Genomic DNA, 22,214 nt, shown 5'->3' with positions numbered 1-22,214 from the left:
TGAATTAGCTACATCCTAATTTTATCCATGTTTTCTTGTTCAGCAAGTTCTGTGAAAAAAAAATCCATCTTTATAGCTGTTTCTGTTCTGTGAACCTTTTTCTAACCTCTGGGAGACAAAAACATTTTAAATCACTTGTATGGCTCATGGCCATAATGGTTCTTATCTGCCAGAGTGCTGGAGAAGGTTAATGGATCATAATTACTGTCACTTTTCATAATGTCATTTATTTTTAATAATCCGACCCACGGGGAGAAAGGTTCGTGTTAGACAAACACAAAACTCTCCCCCTCAGTGCGGGAATCAGAGCTGCACTTTCACACCGGCTCCTTCTGTGAAGGACACTTTCCTTAAGAGAAAAGGAATAGCACACTGTTTAAAATGTCCAGATTGTGCTAAATACCACCTGTCACCCTGGGGAATATTAATTTTTTTTTTTTCTTTGTGTCTCTCGCTGCGGGCGTACAGTATGACCAACCATGGCTACCATCCAGGTATTCTATCTGCTGATATTACGAAGGCAGCCAGTTGATTTGAGCTGCCCTTGTGTTATACTGCACAGAGCACAAATAGAGTTCACAGTCTGCATTCTGGAATTGATCCCCAATTAGGTCATTTCTTTCACACAGGAATCTCACACAGCCTATTGCCATATATCTCCCAGCAGGGGGCCCTCTAGAAAAAAAGTAATGCTCTCCAAACAGGAAAACTATCCCTCAGGACACGGATGGTTAAGATTTTGGGACCACTAATAACTCATCAACAGCACCTATTTTGGTCCACAGACAAAATATAGTTTGTAAAGACATTTAGACGTACCAGTATTAAAAGCAGCATAGTATTCAAAAAATTGAATTACTGAAGAATATTGAGCGATTATTACAGAAAATTGTTGAAGTTCTTGAGAAAGACTCCTTTCTTTTATTCAAAGTGTTTGTCAGTAAATGTACTGTTTATGTAAAGTTTATTTTAGCATTTTTAAATTGTACTGTACTGGTCAATTTCTCAATTGAGTATACAGTCTGTTACTTATATTAAACTATCATCATCATCATCGCCACCATCACCGAACAGCCTAGTTGCGTCATGGTCATTTTGTGGAGTTTGCCATTTACCGTCTTTTTCTGTTTGGCTTTGTCATGATTTTCTCGACTGTGTTTTCATTGTTCTTTGCTTTTGACTTCACAATGGCATACAGCAGTACACATCAATATGCAGTGACAGTGTTTCGCATAGTGAACCCTAAGTGGTAGAAGTTGACAAAAGTAGATTATGTTAGTATGTTATATAATTGATCAATGAAATAAGCAACATAATACTCATCTTTTATAAGACAGTCCTTTATATATAAGGTGTCATATAATATGATGAATAGCAATCACTACAACTGTTGAGAAAAATAACAAAAGACAGGGAAAATGCACTTTACACAACTCCAGCCCACACATTGCCCTCAGGATTTGTAGTGAATGTGTGTGTAGTGCCCTTCCATGCGACCTCTCTGTGTTCCTCTCTATATTCAAGCCTTTCAATTGTATGTGTAGCTCTGAGACTATTAAATGTTCCTTAAACCTACGTAGTTTAATGCAAGGACAAGACACTGCAAGAAGATGTATCTGAAGCCAGGGCAGGACCATGAGACTGAGATTACTGCAGTGTGTCTGATGATTCTCAGGTATGCATTGTTTGTATACATTCCAGTTACAGGTATATTTTAATGTCATACCTTCTTTCTGAAGCCTAGCACTCCTTTCAGTGGCACGATGCTTCCACAGGCACATAGGAAACTGAAACAGACAAAAATAACATACAAAAATAATCATTATGAAAAAGTAAACTTGACAGAAAGGGAAGGTCAATTTGTGCCTCCTGCTGTTCCCCCTCCCTACCTCCAACCAATTTTGAATTGCATTAAAAGAGACATGTGTAACTCTGAAACTTAGGAAAACAATATGTAATACAGTGTCAGTATTCCATTTTTAGGCTGTGATACAGTATGTTTTCCTTTTCAAAGACACAATATATTATACAGTGTAAACTCATTTCCATCATTAGCTTGTAGGGTTTGGTTTTCAGAAAAGAGCTTCACTAAAAATTAAGTTCTCGCATCACCCCTCAAATGGTTTAAAAAGCATGGAAGTCAAAATATTTTGTTTCACAAAAGAAAATTAAGCCATGACCTTCCCTTACATCTTTTACATAAGCCATGACCTGTATTTACAGGTTCAAATGAAGTGCTTGATTGATGTCAATGCGTAACTTTGGTTTCCAAAGCTTTGAGGTATGACTGTATATTCATATTGCACCAGTTCCTGAATCTTGAAAACGTACCATATTTCAGCAGTACAGGGAGATTTCTCAAAGTGGGTTCCAGTGCAAATTGAGGGGGGCGGGGGACGGGTAGAGAGTAGCGACCCCTCACTTCTAAATATCGCATTACACCACGGATTGTAAAGCTCAGGAATGAGCAACATTAGCCACAACTATACACTGAGGACCAACTAGTAAAAATATGTTAAAACCAACATCACATTCACAACATATTGTACTTCAGCTGAAACAGTTCAACTTTATCTGGCAAATGTAGAAGAGGTTGGAGTCTTCCCAAAATGCACAAGATATTTAATCCACAGCGGTCTTCAGATGGGCCGTCCAGTAACACACTATTTACTCTAAATCACAACTTAAAATAAAATTATTCTAAAACCTACATTGCACAATAGACCTAAAAATAGAAAAAAATTGGCATTGCTGACTGTTCAATTTTAAGGCAAACTGGCCTGGATAAGTATACCACTTGGAATGAATATTTTTCTCTTTCCTTTTAGACTATAAATGCAACAATACTTTAAAATGTTAGTTTGCAAATAGAAGTACTGTTGACATATATTCATGTTTCTCATTTCATGTATTAACAATAATACAAAAATAAAATCGGATTTATACATTTTTGTAAGGCACAGAGTGTGTAGCGCCATCTGGGTTGTGCAAAGCAAGCTACAGCCAGTGACTGAGGCCAGGCTTGGAGTTTCTATTAGACAAGAGAGAGCACTTTATTCTAATGAAGACGTGTCTAAATAAACAGTGACACTGGGGGTAATTTTAGTCACGCCATGGGCTGCCAACAAGTCTGAAGAGCCTGGAGGAGCTGGGGTCTTTCTTACACCTCTTCAATCACTCCCCAGCACAACCTGCAGTCAGTCTGTCCACAGACCATCAAGGATGTCAGTCGCCCAGCCCTGTCAGTGAAGTGACAGGCTTTACAAATTGACACTTACCCCAGAGTTTGCCAGGTCAGGAGAAGCCTCACTTGCCAAGAACCTGAGGGTCTCCACCCCAAAAAAACTCATCAAGATGCAAGACAGTCCTGTCAGGGAAAGTAGCTCTTGCAGAACACACACAATCACAATTCTTCAAACAACGCAGTTATTAAATATGTGCAGCATCCCCACTGGTTACAATGACATGGCTAATTATCAATTAAGTAGGTTTAAGACTATAACAATTTTGAGCATTTACACTCAATAAAAATTATGCACCCAAGTTCTTTTACAACAAAGTGCTTTACATATAGTGAAAGAAACAGTCACTGTTACGCCTAAGCAGACAAATGAAAATAAGATGCACACAAAAAAGAATACTAAAACTGGAAGCCACACACACACACACACACACACCCCCACCAACTCGATGCATGACGAGGTGGCAAAACATCAATGGCTGTTCATATAGAAATGTGAACAGGATCAATTTATAATCCAGATAAAATTTAAAACAGTGAAAAACAAGTAAAGAAACAAAATGTGTATTCGTTTTACATGTGTAATTTTATTCTACATGTGTCATTTTAATAATTATATGGTAAAGAAAGAAAGAGATATGGAACCTTTGCTGCACAGTGATCGTAGTAGACTGAACAGCTTTCTAAAAAACAAAAACTAATGATTTCTTATTTTATATCCTGTTTTCAACCTACTTCTAACTGCATTTTATGAGTTTTAATGCTATTGTTTTGTGTTATTATTTGTTTTGTGCTTTATGGTCCATTATAAATTATATTATTTAAAAATTAAACCAGAAAAAAAGTAGTAATATTGCGATGAATGTCTCACCCTCTGGATTAAGGCCATCGCATTCCCTACCTCAAAATTATATGCAAGTACAGCATTCACAAGTCAGATGTTTTGTTTTGTGGTTTTTAAAAGATATAAATCAGTCTGTTTTGTTACCTACGTAAAGCATTTGTAACTAAAACTGCTTTTAAAATCTCAAAAAAAAATGTAAAAGAACACATTTTACAGGCAGCAATGCTGAAATACAGCAGCTGTGTTCAGCTCAAAACTTACAAGGGACTTTTTATTGGAATGGGATCCACTGACTAATTCAGCTACCTTTTAACTGTAAAAGGGACATGCTGTGTGAAAAGCAAACCTATAAAACCCATTGAAGTTACAGTGATAATAAGGGCGCCATTCTTCAAATCTTGGTTTACACTGTCTTTGACTGTACTGTTATTAAAATCTGTGACACATATGTAAATGCCTTTTGTATTACTAATTGTGTCAAAATATTTATTTAAAAAAAAATCCTTAAGAAATAATTATAATGCAGCACTTCAGTTAAAACCTTCAAACCACATGTGAATAAATACGGTGCTCATACAAACACTACAGATCATCTGGGGAAACGGCCCATGCCACTAAACATTTCTACACAACAGACAGACAGATACTGTATACACTGTGGAATACCACAGTTACTACTGTTGCAGGAACCAATGTGTTGTTGTAAAATGAAAAAATAAATGTCCCACCCAGTGGTTTTGCATTGGTAATAAATTAATAATATTGGGGGGCACAACTGTCATTGTGGTGATCGGTCCTTCAAATGTTATATTTGAAGATGAGATGATTATCTAGTCAAGGATCCAGATGGCTAGTTTCACAGACTTTGCTAAGCACTCCACTAGTACCTTAGAAGGTAATAAACTTGAAATATATTGATTTTTGTTTTTCTTTTTAGTTTGTGTATCACAGTACTGGTGCACAATTACCACATACACTGTACTCTAACACACAGTATTTTGATATTAAACTTTGAAGATATAATCTGACACGTAGCTTGTGATGGCTAATTGGACAGTGTACTGTGCTATAGGAAGCGAATGATATAAAAAAATAAAATAAGAGTACCGGAAGGAAATGTTTAAGTCAATAGCCTGATAGTGATCATACAGCTTTATATACATGTTTCTCAAATTCCATACAGGATATCATTTCAAGAGGTTTTTTTTAGCTCATAAATCACCTGAATGCTGTATTTCTGCAACCTTGGTAAAAGGGTCATCTTGATAGTCATTGGTCCAAATGTTAATCTTTACATGTAGGTATATAAGAAACAGAAATGTATTTAACATATGTTATGTATTTAAACAGTGTATATTTTTTCAATCTCCAGTAGAAACTTCTGCACTCCATTTAGATAATGTAGGCGGTCCTATTAGAAGTATTATAAGATGGCTGATGTAATTCAACAGTGAGCTTACCTGTTTAACTACATTTTAAAAGTCACATTGCTGACTTTGAATGTCCTCTGTGCTCTGGTGCCAACAAGTCCCTTGCACCAATGAAAAATGCAATGGACTCCCACATCTGATTGCCCTGGCATTGGGGTCATCCCATAACCCCCTTTCTTTCTTGATAAGAAAATCAAACCTTGTGATAACTTATTAACACTGGTAAGTGGTGAGCAGGCCATTGAGAGACTGCAGTTGTGGGCAAACCACAACCTTTTCCAATATTGCTTCTCTTAGCAGATGTTTCTGCAAGTATCTGAGGGTGTTAAAAGGGCCAGTATATGCAGGGTGATTCATCAATGATGCACTATGGGGAAAAAACATGATTACAGAACATGTCTTTCTTGCTTAGGAAAGTGCTTGCAAAGGTCTTGCCAATGGCGGACCTCTATTAGAACATATTCTTCAATAATGTTATATATATATATATATATATATATATATATATATATATATATATATATATATATATATATATATATATATATATAAAAACAGCAAGATGAAGATCAAGATAACCTCCCCCTCCCTCCCTTTCCTACACATACAGTTCTGCACATTTCTTGGTTAAATTTGTATTTAACAGGTTATACAATAGTGGGATTTATCAAAATATCTCTGCACTTGTTCTCCCTGTATGATGCACTGTTCAGCTTCTGGTATTTCTGGAGGTGAAAGGGATAGGGCTTTCAAACAAAAGGAGTATTTACAGCAACTCCTCTACCCTAAGTGATGTAACATTCCAGGCTTATTGACAAGTTTGTGTTGTAAATGGGATGTGTAACAGCACACAGTCTGTGAGGAAGGCTCACATGTGGACAGCAGGTCTGCGGCTCCTGCCAGATTCAGCTCACTCAGGTTTAGTCTGATCTCCAAGAGGAGGACATCTGTTTCAGATGCATTCATACCTATTTCAATAGCGTACCTACTAATATTAGACACATAATAAAAATACAGAGACTAGAAGGAACTTTAACACGGATACTTGTGTCCAAATGAACCGACCCTCAGGCATGTCATAATATTATTCAAAAACGTGCCGATAGCTTCTGATGAACTGGATACGCATGTGCCATTATGTAATATTCAACCCAGCAAGTATTTGAACAAAAAACAACTCGAAAATGTTTTATTAAAAATAATAAATTTCAGCAGTTACAGTCACCCATTTTTTTATATATATACAGTGCCTTGCGAAAGTATTCGGCCCCCTTGAACTTTGCGACCTTTTGCCACATTTCAGGCTTCAAACATAAAGATATGAAACTGTAATTTTTTGTGAAGAATCAACAACAAGTGGGACACAATCATGAAGTGGAACGAAATTTATTGGATATTTCAAACTTTTTTAACAAATAAAAAACTGAAAAATTGGGCGTGCAAAATTATTCAGCCCCTTTACTTTCAGTGCAGCAAACTCTCTCCAGAAGTTCAGTGAGGATCTCTGAATGATCCAATGTTGACCTAAATGAGTAATGATGATAAATAGAATCCACCTGTGTGTAATCAAGTCTCCGTATAAATGCACCTGCACTGTGATAGTCTCAGAGGTCCGTTTAAAGCGCAGAGAGCATCATGAAGAACAAGGAACACACCAGGCAGGTCCGAGATACTGTTGTGGAGAAGTTTAAAGCCGGATTTGGATACAAAAAGATTTCCCAAGCTTTAAACATCCCAAGGAGCACTGTGCAAGCGATAATATTGAAATGGAAGGAGTATCAGACCACTGCAAATCTACCAAGACCTGGCCGTCCCTCTAAACTTTCAGCTCATACAAGGAGAAGACTGATCAGAGATGCAGCCAAGAGGCCCATGATCACTCTGGATGAACTGCAGAGATCTACAGCTGAGGTGGGAGACTCTGTCCATAGGACAACAATCAGTCGTATACTGCACAAATCTGGCCTTTATGGAAGAGTGGCAAGAAGAAAGCCATTTCTTAAAGATATCCATAAAAAGTGTTGTTTACAGTTTGCCACAAGCCACCTGGGAGACACACCAAACATGTGGAAGAAGGTGCTCTGGTCAGATGAAACCAAAATCGAACTTTTTGGCAACAATGCAAAACGTTATGTTTGGCGTAAAAGCAACACAGCTCATCACCCTGAACACACCATCCCCACTGTCAAACATGGTGGTGGCAGCATCATGGTTTGGGCCTGCTTTTCTTCAGCAGGGACAGGGAAGATGGTTAAAATTGATGGGAAGATGGATGGAGCCAAATACAGGACCATTCTGGAAGAAAACCTGATGGAGTCTGCAAAAGACCTGAGACTGGGACGGAGATTTGTCTTCCAACAAGACAATGATCCAAAACATAAAGCAAAATCTACAATGGAATGGTTCACAAATAAACATATCCAGGTGTTAGAATGGCCAAGTCAAAGTCCAGACCTGAATCCAATCGAGAATCTGTGGAAAGAACTGAAAACTGCTGTTCACAAATGCTCTCCATCCAACCTCACTGAGCTCGAGCTGTTTTGCAAGGAGGAATGGGCAAAAATTTCAGTCTCTCGATGTGCAAAACTGATAGAGACATACCCCAAGTGACTTACAGCTGTAATCGCAGCAAAAGGTGGCGCTACAAAGTATTAACTTAAGGGGGCTGAATAATTTTGCACGCCCAATTTTTCAGTTTTTTATTTGTTAAAAAAGTTTGAAATATCCAATAAATTTCATTCCACTTCATGATTGTGTCCCACTTGTTGTTGATTCTTCACAAAAAATTACAGTTTCATATCTTTATGTTTGAAGCCTGAAATGTGGCAAAAGGTCGCAAAGTTCAAGGGGGCCGAATACTTTCGCAAGGCACTGTATATATATATATATATATATATATATATATATATATATATATATATACAAACAAACAAACAAACATTTTCTTGAGTACTGAAAAACACACAACTAAACAGACATTGAATTATATTAGTTGGTAATTTGTTTCTAGAAATTAGTTAATTCAAGACTGGAGTAAATGTTTTAAAAACATATACAATGTTTTGGGTAACTTTGGCATGCAGATATACATCTATGGCTTCAAATTGCAGGTTTCTCTTCTCTTTTAATTGTTTTTGTGCACATTTTGCCTATATTTTATTATTATTATTAGTAGTAGTGGTAGTCCTATTTAATGACTAGTAGCGGGACTACATCAGTTGGCACTCAGCAACCTGGTGTCTCCCATCCAAGTACTAACCAAGCCCAACCCTGGTTAGCTTCTGAGATCAGGCTTACTCAAGGTGTTGTGGCTGATGCAACATCTGATGAAAAAAATCACTTTAGCACCCCCTAAACAAACAGGGGTGCTAACAAAGAGTGGCCATTAAGTACATTTAAAGAAAAATGTAGTAAAAAGTCTGTAAAATAAATGTAATAGTGATCCAAAAACAACTGTGCAGAGCATGCCACTTAGAGCCCACTGGTCAACAAAAGCTGTTATGCTGCCAGTGGACTCCACGTTGGCGTGCTCTAAAGCGACCCTTGACCGGACCAGGGCCATGAACATGGCTCCGCAATCAAAGAGACCCTCCCGAGTGATAGTGTGCTTCCTGGTCTTGTAAATGGCCAGTTTAGCAAGAGCCAGGAGCAGATTCACTAGGAGGTCCCTCTTCTTGGTGGAGTCATGAACAGGGTGCTTGAAAATAAAAGCAGTGGGTGAAAAATACAGCCAGAACTGCAGCAGGAGGTTCTTCGGAAGGAAGAGGAAAAATGGCTGCAACATGTCGCACAGAAAATAAATGTGAACCAAACTCGGACAGTCCGCAGAAAGGGCATGCGGCGTCCGAGTCGGTGAATTGACAAAGGATCTCTCCCGACACGAGTCCTCCTCTGCAGCACCCTCCACCTCAGGTCCCCAGCTCCTCTAGGGAGTAGTAGGAGTGCTTATTTAGGTTTAAATTCCTTCCTCGGGACTCCTCTAAATTAACGGTTACCTCTCAGTGCAGTTTCCTCGTTAGACATCAGCAATGCACAACTGCATGTAGTAAAAAGTACTTCTGTAAAAGTCTCCCTTGCAAGAAGAGTTTTATTCCAAGCTGCCCACCGCATTTAACTATAACAACCAGTGCTGTGGAGAATCTGTAATTGTATGTCCTGTGGGCACAGGGTCATTTTGCTAAAATAAAAATTTCTATGGAACCGCCAAGAAAAAAAAACAGCATACATTACCCCAGTTACCGAAATTACAGTGTCAAAGTGGGCTGCATCATAACCATTGCATGCCTTTTATACCTCCAGAGGCCTGGGTTCAAATCTAGTTCAGTTAAGAAGTGAAATGAGATTGGTAGTCTTAAATGAACCCTCGGGGGTGCTGAGGTCCGATGGAGGTGCACTCAGAGTTATGATAACTGGGTATATTTTTTAGGTTGCCGTGGAAGATTTGATGGGAATATATATTTTGATGGTTATTGGTGTTCAATAAGTATTGTTCCTTGTTTGCCAATACTATACATTCTACAGTTGTGCAATAATAATATACAATTATAGAAATGATAAATCCTGCTTTACATTTTCATATACGCAAAAAAATAAAGCACCCTTTCAGTACCATTATAGCAGGGTTGTCATATTTCGAACCAATGCCAATTTCTTTTGCATACTAGCACCTTAGTGAATTCTCACATTCACACAGCTCTTGGACCACTACCCCTTCCAGAATGTATTCACATAAGAGGAGACAGGGATATATTGACTTCAGAAATGCAACATGAGGCAAACGGATACATTTGTCAAATGTCCTAGTGAAAAATGATGTTGTCCAAGGTTCTAAATGGAGATGTGCCTATCTGTCATTAAACAGCTAGCTGCTAACAAGAGTTGTAGCTGTTAATAGAATGTTTGTATTATGAACATTCTCACGTGTCCAGCTGTGCGGGGATCTGCTTGTTTGCAAATGTAAACCTCAGTTCAGAACTCCCAGAAAGCAAAGTCACTTGCAGTTCATCACACACAGCCTGCTCAGAAGACAACCAGCTTTCAATGTTCCAGGCAGTGTTAAGTGATTGATTCATTGGTATTGCACTCTCTGAGTGTGGCTTAACTTGTTGCAAATTTTGGAGATTAGAGTGGAGTGAAGCTGAGCAATGACCGATATAGTGTTGTTTACTCAGTAGAGCCAGATGCATCCGCTATTTTTAATGTTACTGAACCCTTCTTGCAATTTGGAACGTGACATGTTAAAAGGTGTTATTGCATTACTTTCTCTGTTACTTTTTATTTTTTACTGCTTCATTAAATCGAGGAAGCAAAGGCAAAATGTTGTGTTAAATATTATTACATCAGAGGAAGAAAAATAATTGTGCATGATGATATAACAACTGTAAACAGTGCTTCCCATTTTGGTAAACAATGCATAATTCATATACAGTAAAATATATACATTTTTTCAAGCAATAGCAACAGTTCTGCTCTCAGTTTAAGTGTTTAAGGAAGGCTAAATAGTTGTGTACAGCATTTTAAATACAGAATCATCCTTAAAAACACACTTGAAAGTAAGGTTCAATGTCTATGGTAACAAGTACAGTTCATCAGATATGAATAATTATCTTCTAAATGTATTTCAGATTATATAAAAAAAACAATATTACTCAACGGCTATTTCAAGCAAATTGAACTACTGATAACTGTAAAAACCTTAGCATGTAATAATTTACGGAATGATCGCTCACTACTAAAAAGTTCAAGAAGTTACCAACCATACGTTTTCTCTCTTTTCAGGGGCTCACTGTTAAAAATATTTATGAGAAAGCACAGTGCCTTCCATGTGAACTGCATGGTTTGTATCAAGATGACAAGCATGTACCAGAGCCACCAGTGAGAAGAACACACCACTAACAGCATGCCAGCAAGTCCTCCTGGGATTCAACACTAATTTACCATGACACAGCAGGGTAATATAACACAGCATTCTTTACAGCCAGCTTGTGGCTGCTTTATTAGGAACCATTAGGAAATAGGTAGACCATAAGGTCTATGTCATGATGTCAAGATCTGAACCACATGACAAATCATGTAGTGGAAAGAGGAATAATAGAGGGGTATAACTAGTTGGTATCTGCATCAAAGACTGTATCGAATACGGAAAACATCCATGAAGATAATTAGTAAACAGTCTGTGTGACAATGAGGAATTAAATAATCCATAATAATTCATCTTTATAGAATACCCCTGCCCCCTTAAATTATTTATTTGCAACACATCCTGAACACAGCAGTTTTAAAGGAAATATTCCAATATTATGAAATCCCATGCAAAGGGCACTATAGTGGAGGCTATCATATGTCACACCACATTTCTTCCATTTATCTGGAGAACCATTTATACTCAACAAAATACACCACAATAGATCTACTTATTACAGAAAACGTTTGTGAATGTAATTTCAGCTCAAATCAACAAGGTAGTAAATGCAGAATACAATATAAATGCAATACAGCAATAGAACAATCTCACCTACAAGCAGGTCAAATCAGACATGGTGGGGATTAAAAGGTTATGTAAATGTCTCTCCATTCTTTATAGGGCCACTGACGCAACCAGAGGTCTGGTGGGCATCACCATTTAGCTGTTTTAATACAGCTTTCTGCCATAGCTTTGGTATAGTTGTCACTGATCAATACAGCTGGAAATGGGAGGTGCCCCACGTGTAATAGATATGATTACTTACCTGCAATGGAAATGTATATCCGCTGTGTAATATTATATTATATATATATATATATATATACACACACACACACACACACACACTTGCAGAAAAAAGTATTTGGGCAGTTAAAAAATAAAATAAGAGAAAAACCATAAAGAAAGTGATTATCATTTCTAATAGTTCTATTGAAAGATATAATAAAAGTAGAGATTCAGCTTTATAATAAAACAAAGTTATGACGTAACATGCATAAAATGAAAAATAACATGCAAAAACTAATTTCATACTTTGACAGAAGTATTTGGGCACCCTTACATTAGTATTTTGTGTGCCCACCCTTTGCTTTCGTTACAGCTTGCAGTCTTTTTTTGTATTTTGTATTTTTGTATTTTGAAAACAGTTCTGGCATCTTGAGAGATATTTCTGCCCATTCTTCAACACATACAGGTTTGAGTTCTGCAATTGACTTTGGTTTCCTTTTTGCAACAGCAGCCTTCAAGTCAATCCACAACATCGCAATGGGATTCAAGTCTGAGATGGTAAATCCATAACTATAATCCTTTTTTTCATCAATTCCTTTGCAGACTTTGCAGAATGCTTAGGGTCATTATCCTGCTGGAATACAAGCTTACTTCCAAAAAGCCTTCTAGCATTGGGTAACAAATGAACAGTGCAAAAGTTCTTGATATTTTGCAGCATTCATTGATCCTTCTACAATACAAAGGATGCCAATGCCTGTGGAAGTAAAAAAAAAAAAAAAGCCCATACCATCACACTGCCTCCACTATGTTTAACACGGGGCATGATTAATTTTCTTTAAATTCTTCTCCTCTCTTCCTCCAAACATATTGTTGCTATCTAGGTGAAAAAAAAGTTATATTTTGGATTTGTCTGACCATAAAATTTGGTTGAAGAAATCAGGCTTCTTCAAGTATTCAATGGAAAACTCCAGTTGCGTTCTCTTGTGTATCGTTTTTAACAAAGGTTTGCATCTTGGTTTTCGCCCATGAACATTCATCTTGTTAAGGTATCATTGAATTGTTTGCTCATGAATTTCTTGACCATCTTCTCTCAATTTTTGTGTCAAATCTTTTGCAGTAATCCGAGGATTTTGCTGGGCTGCTCGAACAATTGTTCTTCTAGATTTTGCAGAAATCTTTCTTGGTCTTCCGACCATTCCTGTTCTCCTGTGTTTGTCAAAAATAGCCCACACAGAGCTTGTTGCTAAACCAAGTCTGCTATGTATCTGGTAGTTTCTCCATTTGTGTTTAGTTGTATCACTGCCATTTTGAGATCGGTGCTGTACTCTAGTTAACAATTTTTCTTGCTTTTTTGAATCGCAAATTACTAATTTATTTTTCAGCACTTGATGATTATGTATGTATGTATGCACGTTCTGTAATAACTTGTTATATTATAAAGCTAAATCTCTACTTTAATTTGTATCTTTCAATAAAACAATTAGAAATTATAGAAATCACTTTTTAGTATGTTCTCAAAAAAAAAAAAAAAAAAAAAAAAAAAAGAGTAGTCTTGCATGCAATGGCTTAGAGCCAGTGGGCTTATAGGATGTACCAGTTTCCTGCTATTCTATATATGTCACTAGCCATAGTCCTATTAATCAAATGGGAATTGTAGTAATGACAGATCTGTCTGTGTTCAAGCTCTCATTCTGCTTACATATAGAGACTTTTAGGAAAATGTGACGGATCAATCATTTGGCTAGAAAGGCAGGCATTGTAATCTTAAGTATCATCTTTGTTTCTTCTCGTAGTATTTGGAAAGAGACAATATTTGACATAAATCCGTCATCGATGGGTTACATTTATTGGCAGGATGTATTTCCACTTCCTGGGTTTAACCCTTAAAACGCTAATGTTTATACATTTCTAAAGCATACATACTGTATTAAATACGTTTAATTTATTTATTTTGTTCTGTATGTTGTGGGGTATTTTTTTCTCTCTCCCTGCCACACACATATGCAGTCGTTGATGCTACATGCTAACAGCAATTCACAAGTCTGACAGGCTATCATGCATTTAATTTACTATAGCTACATATTTTACCAATGAGGTTTCACAGGCCACAATTACAGTAGCACTAATCTTGGACATAGTATAAGATAAGTGCTACTAAAAATAAAAATGACCATTTATTTTACATAGGTCGGGGTAAACGTGTGTTTAATATTGATCTTTACTTCCAATAAGGTAAAATAAATTATTAATTTGAAAAGATCTTTGTAAAACACTAAAACTCTAGTAATACCTAATAACACATTTAATTACCAGCAATAATTATTCCAATAATACATACATTCAATGTTGGAGTTCATTATAGTGTTATCAAGGTTGCTGACCCAATGCAGTGAAATAAAAATTAAATAAATAGTAGGCCTAAAATTAACAGCATCAATAGAAGCACAAATCTTTTAAAAATGTTTTAACAAACACGAACAGGAGACGCTGTTGCACATTACATGTATGTACTGTAGTACAGTATTGTGCATTTGACAGAAATAGGAATTTAATATATTTCATTGGATCTGACATGGAGTTGAAGTAGCTATAGTAAATACAATTTGTGAAATTGTGAGTGTAAAGAGTTGTTAGTGTTTATGTTTATTTATTCACCCAGTGATAGAACTGTGTGGTGTCTACATAGGGCTTCCTGGTATAATGTTGGCTCCCAGCATGCATAGGTGTTAACAGCATATTCAGCAATGACAACATGTAATTTAATTCTACAAAAAACACACAAGCCATTAATGTAATTCTTCTCTAGGAACACAGAGCTAAAAATAAAATGCTTATAAAACAGTTACAAAAGAACAGAAAAGGACATTTCAAACATCAGCTTGTCAAATTGTTTTTAATATTTAATAGGCTGAATAAAGATTAGTATGGGGTAAAGAATAGTCCAAGATTAGTGCTAACTGGCATTAGTGAAACTAACCCCATATAGTAGCAATACTTTCATCTTAAGATAACAGTTGTGAATCTATGGTTGCTTCTGTGCTAGACTGCTATGTTATGGAGAAAAAAAAATCAGACATCTTCATTCCCTGCAAAAACGTCTCTGAAATGGAAATAAACAAAATAATGTTTTTAATTGTATGGACCGAAATACAAATAATGTATGATACAAATTATAACCTTATAAAAAAAGGTTCCAATTCTCAGTACAATTAAAAAGGGTGACTTAGTCATTAAAAGAACCTTTATGTCAAACTCAATTTAATCGCCTAAAGTGTGCATTGTGTATTTGTGCTGTCATGTTTCCAAAGGGACTTCACTGTAGATTTACATTTTACAATATCTTAAAAACATTATCTTAAATAATGAACACAACCCCCACCCCACCCCCTCCTCACTTGTTATATTTCGATAAAATGTCCCATCTCATGTTTAAATCTTGAAATCAGCCTTTCCATTTATATAGTTTAAGCGTCTGTTTTCTGCTAATATTGTACACAGGGGGCTCTTTTAAAAGTACTGCTCATAACATTTTCCCTTATAAAGACCCCTTCAGGTTGGTGGAATCAAAAGATAGCCCTGACCCATGTTGTTCCTTCTTCCTAAAGCAATTACGATTTGTAAAATGGCAGCAGAGCTCAGCACGGTCTGTGTTTGGATAATGATATAAGGTGTCCTGCCACCCACACGAGGTGGAAATCTGACTTTTCAGTGCAAAACGGACAACTTGTTTCACTAAGTCTTGTGGTTGTGCACAGTGGGTGGGGAGCAAGGGATCTGTTTTCACAGGCTAAATGCCACGATGAATTACTGGCTTGGCATGCAATGTTAGGAAATATTACATTATAGACAGATGCCCTTTAATTTCTTTATGGAAACTCATGTATCTCCTTACCCTGCCTGTGTGCAGAAAAAGAATGTATACGAGAGTAACAGTATCCAGACATTCTTGACAATCAAATTGATTTCTTCTGGGTTTTTAAAAAGGGAGCGCCATGCATGAAAGATGTTCTTCTGTAAATCAATAATAATAATAATAATAATAATTTCAGCGCAAAGCCATTTTTAGAATTCTTATTACGATATATACAAATTGGAAATGGTAATATTTTAAAAGTTAAATTGAATGTAATGCAGCAATGCAGGTGTCAGGATATCAGATGCCTTCTGTGCATTTCAGTGCATTCTTCACATTTTGTAGATTCAAGAAATTGAGAGACTTCTTGTTAAATATAAATAAAAAAAGAAAGGTACTATTTAATTCACTATTACTACATATTTCTACCAATTGACCTAATGTTTCACAGACCACAATTAGCACTAATCTTGGACTATATAATGCTACCTTAGGTAAGGTAGTACAACAATAGAGCTACATTTTATATGTATAGATGAGTCACTTAAAAAAAAAAGAGAGAAAAAAAGAAAATGCCTTTCATTTTACATATTTCAAGGTAAACTTTTGTTTAATATTGATATTAATATTGATATAGACTACAATAAATTATTAATTTAAAAAAGATCCTTGTCCGCACTATATACACTCTAGTAATACTTAACAGATTTTATCAGCAGTAATAGTTATTCTAATAATACACACATTAAATGTTATAGTTCATTGAAATACAAAAGGCTGCTGTAAACTAATGAAATAATTAAAAGGCCTTAAATTCCCAGCATATATGTTATCCAATAATGATAAAATATAGCTTATTTTTCAATAGAAAAGAAAAAAAAATCTGTATGTGAAAAATTCTCTAGGAATTATGTAAAACTAAATATCTGAAGTAACAGCTAAATATATAAGTGCTTTTAAAACAGAAGGAAAACACAGAGAAATACTGAATATTCAGTTGTCAAACATTTTACGCATTCCAGTCTGCAGGCATCAAATATTGATATCATATTAACCTGAATTTAATCCTTGCCAACGGCATCATTATCATTAAGACAAATGAAAGCATTATCTTCATGTTTATTTGCAGACCAGTCTACATTCAATTTAAATTAGCCCAATGGCCTTACGAATCACTGAATTCTCTCTAGCCCTCAAAAGGAAAGGCAGGAACCTTGTCTGGGGTCAGCAGTCTGTGCCAGTTACCAGGTCCGTATCGGAGAGGTTAAAGGTGCTCAGAAGCACAGGGCTGAATTTGTAAAAAGCAAAACACTGACCCAAGACCCTTTCCTTCAGTTAGGGTAAACAGATACAGCACCTCTGATTTGTTGCTTTTGGCCTCAGTTGATGATAACTATAAATACAAACATGCATAAAACAATCTTAAAAACAGAGAGCGTCCAGGGGATTACGGTTAGGCCTCATTTTTGCTTGTTTTGTTGCTTGCATATTTTGGCCGTATTACCAAACAATTTGAAAATTGCAAACAAAATCAATAAAACCTTACCTCTGAACTTTGACATATAAATATGAAACAAATTAAATATTTGTATTTGAAATTTGAAATATTTTATTGGACAGATGTTTTATTCTTTACTGAACATTTGAGATTTAAATAAATGTAAAAGGCAATGCTATACTTAACACTTTATCAAATGCATTAATAATAATAATAATAATAATAATAATAATAATAATAATAATAAGTAGGTATTACTACATTAGTTGGTAATCATGTGTGAACCAAAATATTTTTAGATTCATGCAAAGTATTATATTGTAACATATTCCACCGGTTTCCATACACAAAACACTACACTACAATGTAGTGCACTTGTGTTGCAAATTAATTTTGGTGAACCAGTGAATGCAAATATTGACCTCCACTTTGTTATTCCCAGGTGATCACTTAATATTGGTTAAACTGCTGTTTGTTTCCACCAGTGGGAATCAATAAGAGGAAAACTCACCCCTGCCTCTGTTACAAGTATATCTGGGGAAGCCTTCATAGTTGATGCATTTTAATTACATTGTTATAAGATAGTGTTATGTCACTATCATATGGTTTTAAATAGCTGTGCTTTATAGGCACTACAATTCATTGTACACTGCCCTTTGCTTGTTCATTGCAGAATAGATATGTTTTTTTAGATCACACAAACAAACCTTATTAATGCATTTTTGAAAACAAAATCTCTAGAAACAATTTCTTTAAACAGGTTTATAACTTCCCATCCTTTGTAAATGTGTTTCTGAATCAGAATGTTAATATAACGAACTCTCTTTCAACTACAAGAGGAGAAGCAATGTCATATTTTACTGTACTGTACATTTACTTGCTTGAATGTTTTGCATTTTTAGTACACCCAATATGACAATTTTACAGTCAAGCAACCCCCCTAATTAAAGTCTAAAAACAGCTGAAACTTTGGGTAGAATACACATTCTATACTAAATAGCAAAGATTTATTGCGGTTTAGATGTAAATTGTTATCACTATGTAACCTCGAAAAAGCGTCCATAAATTATTAGATAGATTTTGGAGCATTTTTTTCTGAAAGGAACAAAACAATTATTGCATTGTATATCCACAAGGAACAGCTCAAAATAATACAGTGAATGTAGTTACTGCTGCTATAGTTTTGCATTATTGAAAACCTCACTCTTGAGTTTGTACCATACCCACAGTATTAAAACAGTAACAGACACCTATACACATTAAGAGAAACTTTTGCTTATATATATATATATATATATATATATATATATATATATATATATATATATATATATATATATATATAATTACAAAAAAGCACACAGAAACCAATAAAAAATAACGTTACTTAGAATGCTTTTATATCAGAAATTTGTAAGAGCCATAAAGGGGTTAATTGTACAAGATATATCCCCTTATCGGCCAGATTTAATTTAAGATTATAAAGCCCATTATAATTATGTAATATCCTAATAGAAGGAAACAGTGAAATGTTGAGTAAAGCAACATTGTCCTGGGAATAGCTTATTATTGCAACCAGTTATTACTGCAAATTCTTGAACTTATGCTTTTACAACGTAATTGAGAGTCATAGTAAATACAGTGCTTCTGCCAGCCCCTAGTAGCCTTGGGGAGTCTGTGTCAGCCTGCTAGATTGAAAGGCTTCACGCAGGAGGGGGGTGGAGGAGCCGCTCTTGATTTTGTTACGGAGTCGTGGCAGGCTGCTTTTGAGCCCCTCTCATTTCTTCGGACTGTGCAGGATTTCTGCGTTTCACTTTGGGGTCCTGATCTGGCCCAGCTGGAGGAAGACAGCGATCAGAGTTCAGTTGGTGCAGACAGAGCTAAAGTAAACAGCCTGGTCGTTCAGCAGGCAGTTAGCAGCCTTTGGACAGATGATCAGGGCTTGGGAGGACCACACACACAATCTCCCTTAGACCACACAGGGACCAGACTTTGGGGCCTTTGCACGCAACACACACCCGAGACGCTCCTCCTAAGCTGGCAAAGACTTCCTCAGGGTAAAAATGGATTAGGCGAATATGGATAGCACTTACTGTAGCTCTTTCCATGTACTTTTTTTTTCCTTGAATCATAGGAGCATATTAAATAGCAGCTGCATAAAAGATTGAAAAAATCTATTTTTCACAACCAAAATACAAACTGTTCTGGTGATGGAGCCAGGTTCTACTCCCTTCTCAGATAATTCAAATGATTCAGTGGCAGGTTTCAAAATGATCTACAGTATTCATCTACTTGGCAGACCCATCCATGGATCGCGTTACAAAAAACAGTTGAATCCTACAAGGAAAGGGTTAGGGTTAGGGTTAGAAACACTTTTGAAATGCGGGTCCTATGCTTCGTTATGCTTTTTGTTTTCATACTTATAAAATTCTTAGCTAAATCTAGTGCTATATTAAGAGAAAAAACAACTTGCAGAACTGTCACTCAATCACTTCTTGAACAATAAAAACAGGCACAAACATGCAAAACATTGTAAGATGTCTGTCAAATATTTTTTTTTAGTTCTTCCACACAAACATTTAAATGGCTGACTGTTTATTCAAAATTCATGATACCTCATGTAATGTAAAAACACCGTCCCCAGTTTTCAGTCAAATAACCACTCAGGATACACTGGCAGTTAAGAGGTGGTGAAGCAAGTGTGGCTCCCCTCTCCACAAATAAAAATAATACCAACATACACAACAAAACTGTTCAGACACCTCGACTTCAGCTTCATCACTGCAATCAGGCAAAAAACACACAGTGCTATGTAGGGCTAATCTGGATACTGTCATGGTGACCTGGAGTGCAGCAGGAGTAGTAAACCACTCAATCATAATTACTCCCCAAACCACCAATCATTTTAATTTACACCAGTTCTCTGTGCCCAGAATGCCTAAGTCAGCACCCACTGCAAGATAATTTCACCTTGTTACACTTGGATACATCTTAGTTGCCATAACAACACCAACGCATCACAAATGATTACTGTACTATAAGTGTCCTTATAAAAGGGTGTATAATTGCATGGTAAACTATTATAAGGGTGCTTAGAAATAATACACATTAAGTGCAAGGAAAAGGCATGGGACATTTCTTTGTACATTTGTAAATTCATTTAATGCTTTTACTTTGCTGTATTATTACATTTGTGTGTTTTACCTTGCTTACACCCAAGTACATTTTTACAAGGGCAAACAATTTACTGCAATTTTAACACTACCGTTAGTGTTTAGCACTTTATGGTAGTCCAGAAAAATTCTAAAAATGAAAGTCGGTTTCTTCCTTTATAATGGCAAGTGCTCTATCAGTAAATGTATTAGCAATATCATAATAATGTCAATAAAAAGCAAATAAAATATTAAACTGATTGTGAGCAAACACAAAATTATTATTATTTTTTTTTGTTAATAGCAATGACCTAAACAAAACATGGTGAAATTACTTGGGCTTACTGCAATATCTAATTATGTGTTGTAGCATCTTCTGCTACTTGTACAATATTTACAATATAGTATCACTCTCCCAATTACATTGCTCCATAAAATAGTACAGTACAAATAGGGCAGTCTGGCTTTGCATTAATTTAATAGTTGCTATTTCATTGTCCCCGTTGTAATTTCCTTTTAAGAGTACTCGGGGAAGCAAATGTCAACACAAAAATTAACATTTTTCATTATTATTATTTGTTTTATTTATGTATTTATTTTGCTATGTTGTTAAATAAAAACGCGCTGGATAGGGTTTGTTTGTTTGTTTGAAGATTGTTGTGATAAACATCACAAAAACGTAAAACATTATTACAGACATACCGTATTTTGTAACGCAGTACCGGTTACAAAAGATGTATAATTTTATTGGCACTTAAAAAGGAAAACAACCCAATTTGGAACACAATTTGGAACAATTACCACTTGATGCTATTCTGAGAAGCACAGTTCTCAGTTGCACTGAGGTCACTTTGTAGAAATTAAATTTGCTTGTCGGTTAAAGTGAAAGAACAACACAGACATTGATTTCCCCGGTTCTCGCGCCGAGGGTGTCTGGGTCCCTGCTGAGAAACATGAAGGTCGTGCCCCGGCAGGCGGGTGAACTGCCCTCCACACAGCACAGGAATCTGAAAGGCACCGACCCCGCCAATAAAGAACCTGCGTGTCAAGCGTATTAATAGAAGTATCTGAATGTATGGAAGTTTTGTTTTCAGAAATGGATAAAAAGATTAGTGCTAACAAATAGCACTTCATAGTGAATTTATTAAATATCGTGAATGAAATAATTGAAATAAATTAACGATTTAAGCAGGGTTTAATTCGCTATATTGTTAAATATGAAGTACACTGTTTTAGACGAGTGGAAAATAGAATTAAAAGGGATAACGTTCCTTGAGAAAAGAATATTATATATATATATATATATATATATATATATATATATATATATATATATATATATATATATATATATATATATAACTAATCTATCACGTCACCTCAAGAGTCATCGTTGTCATCATTTATCTGCGGCGCAATCAAACCAATTTGTGACATTTGAGAAAACAAAGAGTGAGTGAACTATCACATCCACGCCACAGAGATTAATCAAGCACTCCCTATTT

General features: G+C 35.9%; 1 long non-coding RNA gene across 2 annotated transcripts in view; it reads right to left on the bottom strand.

Annotated features, from left to right (window-relative positions):
- LOC131698911 (uncharacterized) overlaps nt 1–22,214 on the bottom strand; it is a 97,821-nt gene that overhangs the window by 12,937 nt on the left and 62,670 nt on the right. The window contains exons 3-4 of one of the 2 annotated variants that reach the window (XR_009307917.1): nt 1,727–1,787; nt 1,116–1,242 (exon numbers count right to left, since the gene is read on the bottom strand). This is a non-coding gene — a long non-coding RNA (uncharacterized LOC131698911). Of the gene's footprint in view, nt 1–946; nt 1,243–1,726; nt 1,788–22,214 lie in introns of those variants that run through there. The other variant, XR_009307916.1, reaches the window with a different exon arrangement.

Source organism: Acipenser ruthenus, chromosome 20 (genome assembly GCF_902713425.1).
Source record: "Acipenser ruthenus chromosome 20, fAciRut3.2 maternal haplotype, whole genome shotgun sequence".
Classification (NCBI taxonomy): Eukaryota; Metazoa; Chordata; class Actinopteri; order Acipenseriformes; family Acipenseridae; genus Acipenser; species Acipenser ruthenus.
The sequence above is the reverse complement of the archived record's forward strand: the minus strand, read 5'-3'. Positions and strand labels throughout refer to the sequence as shown.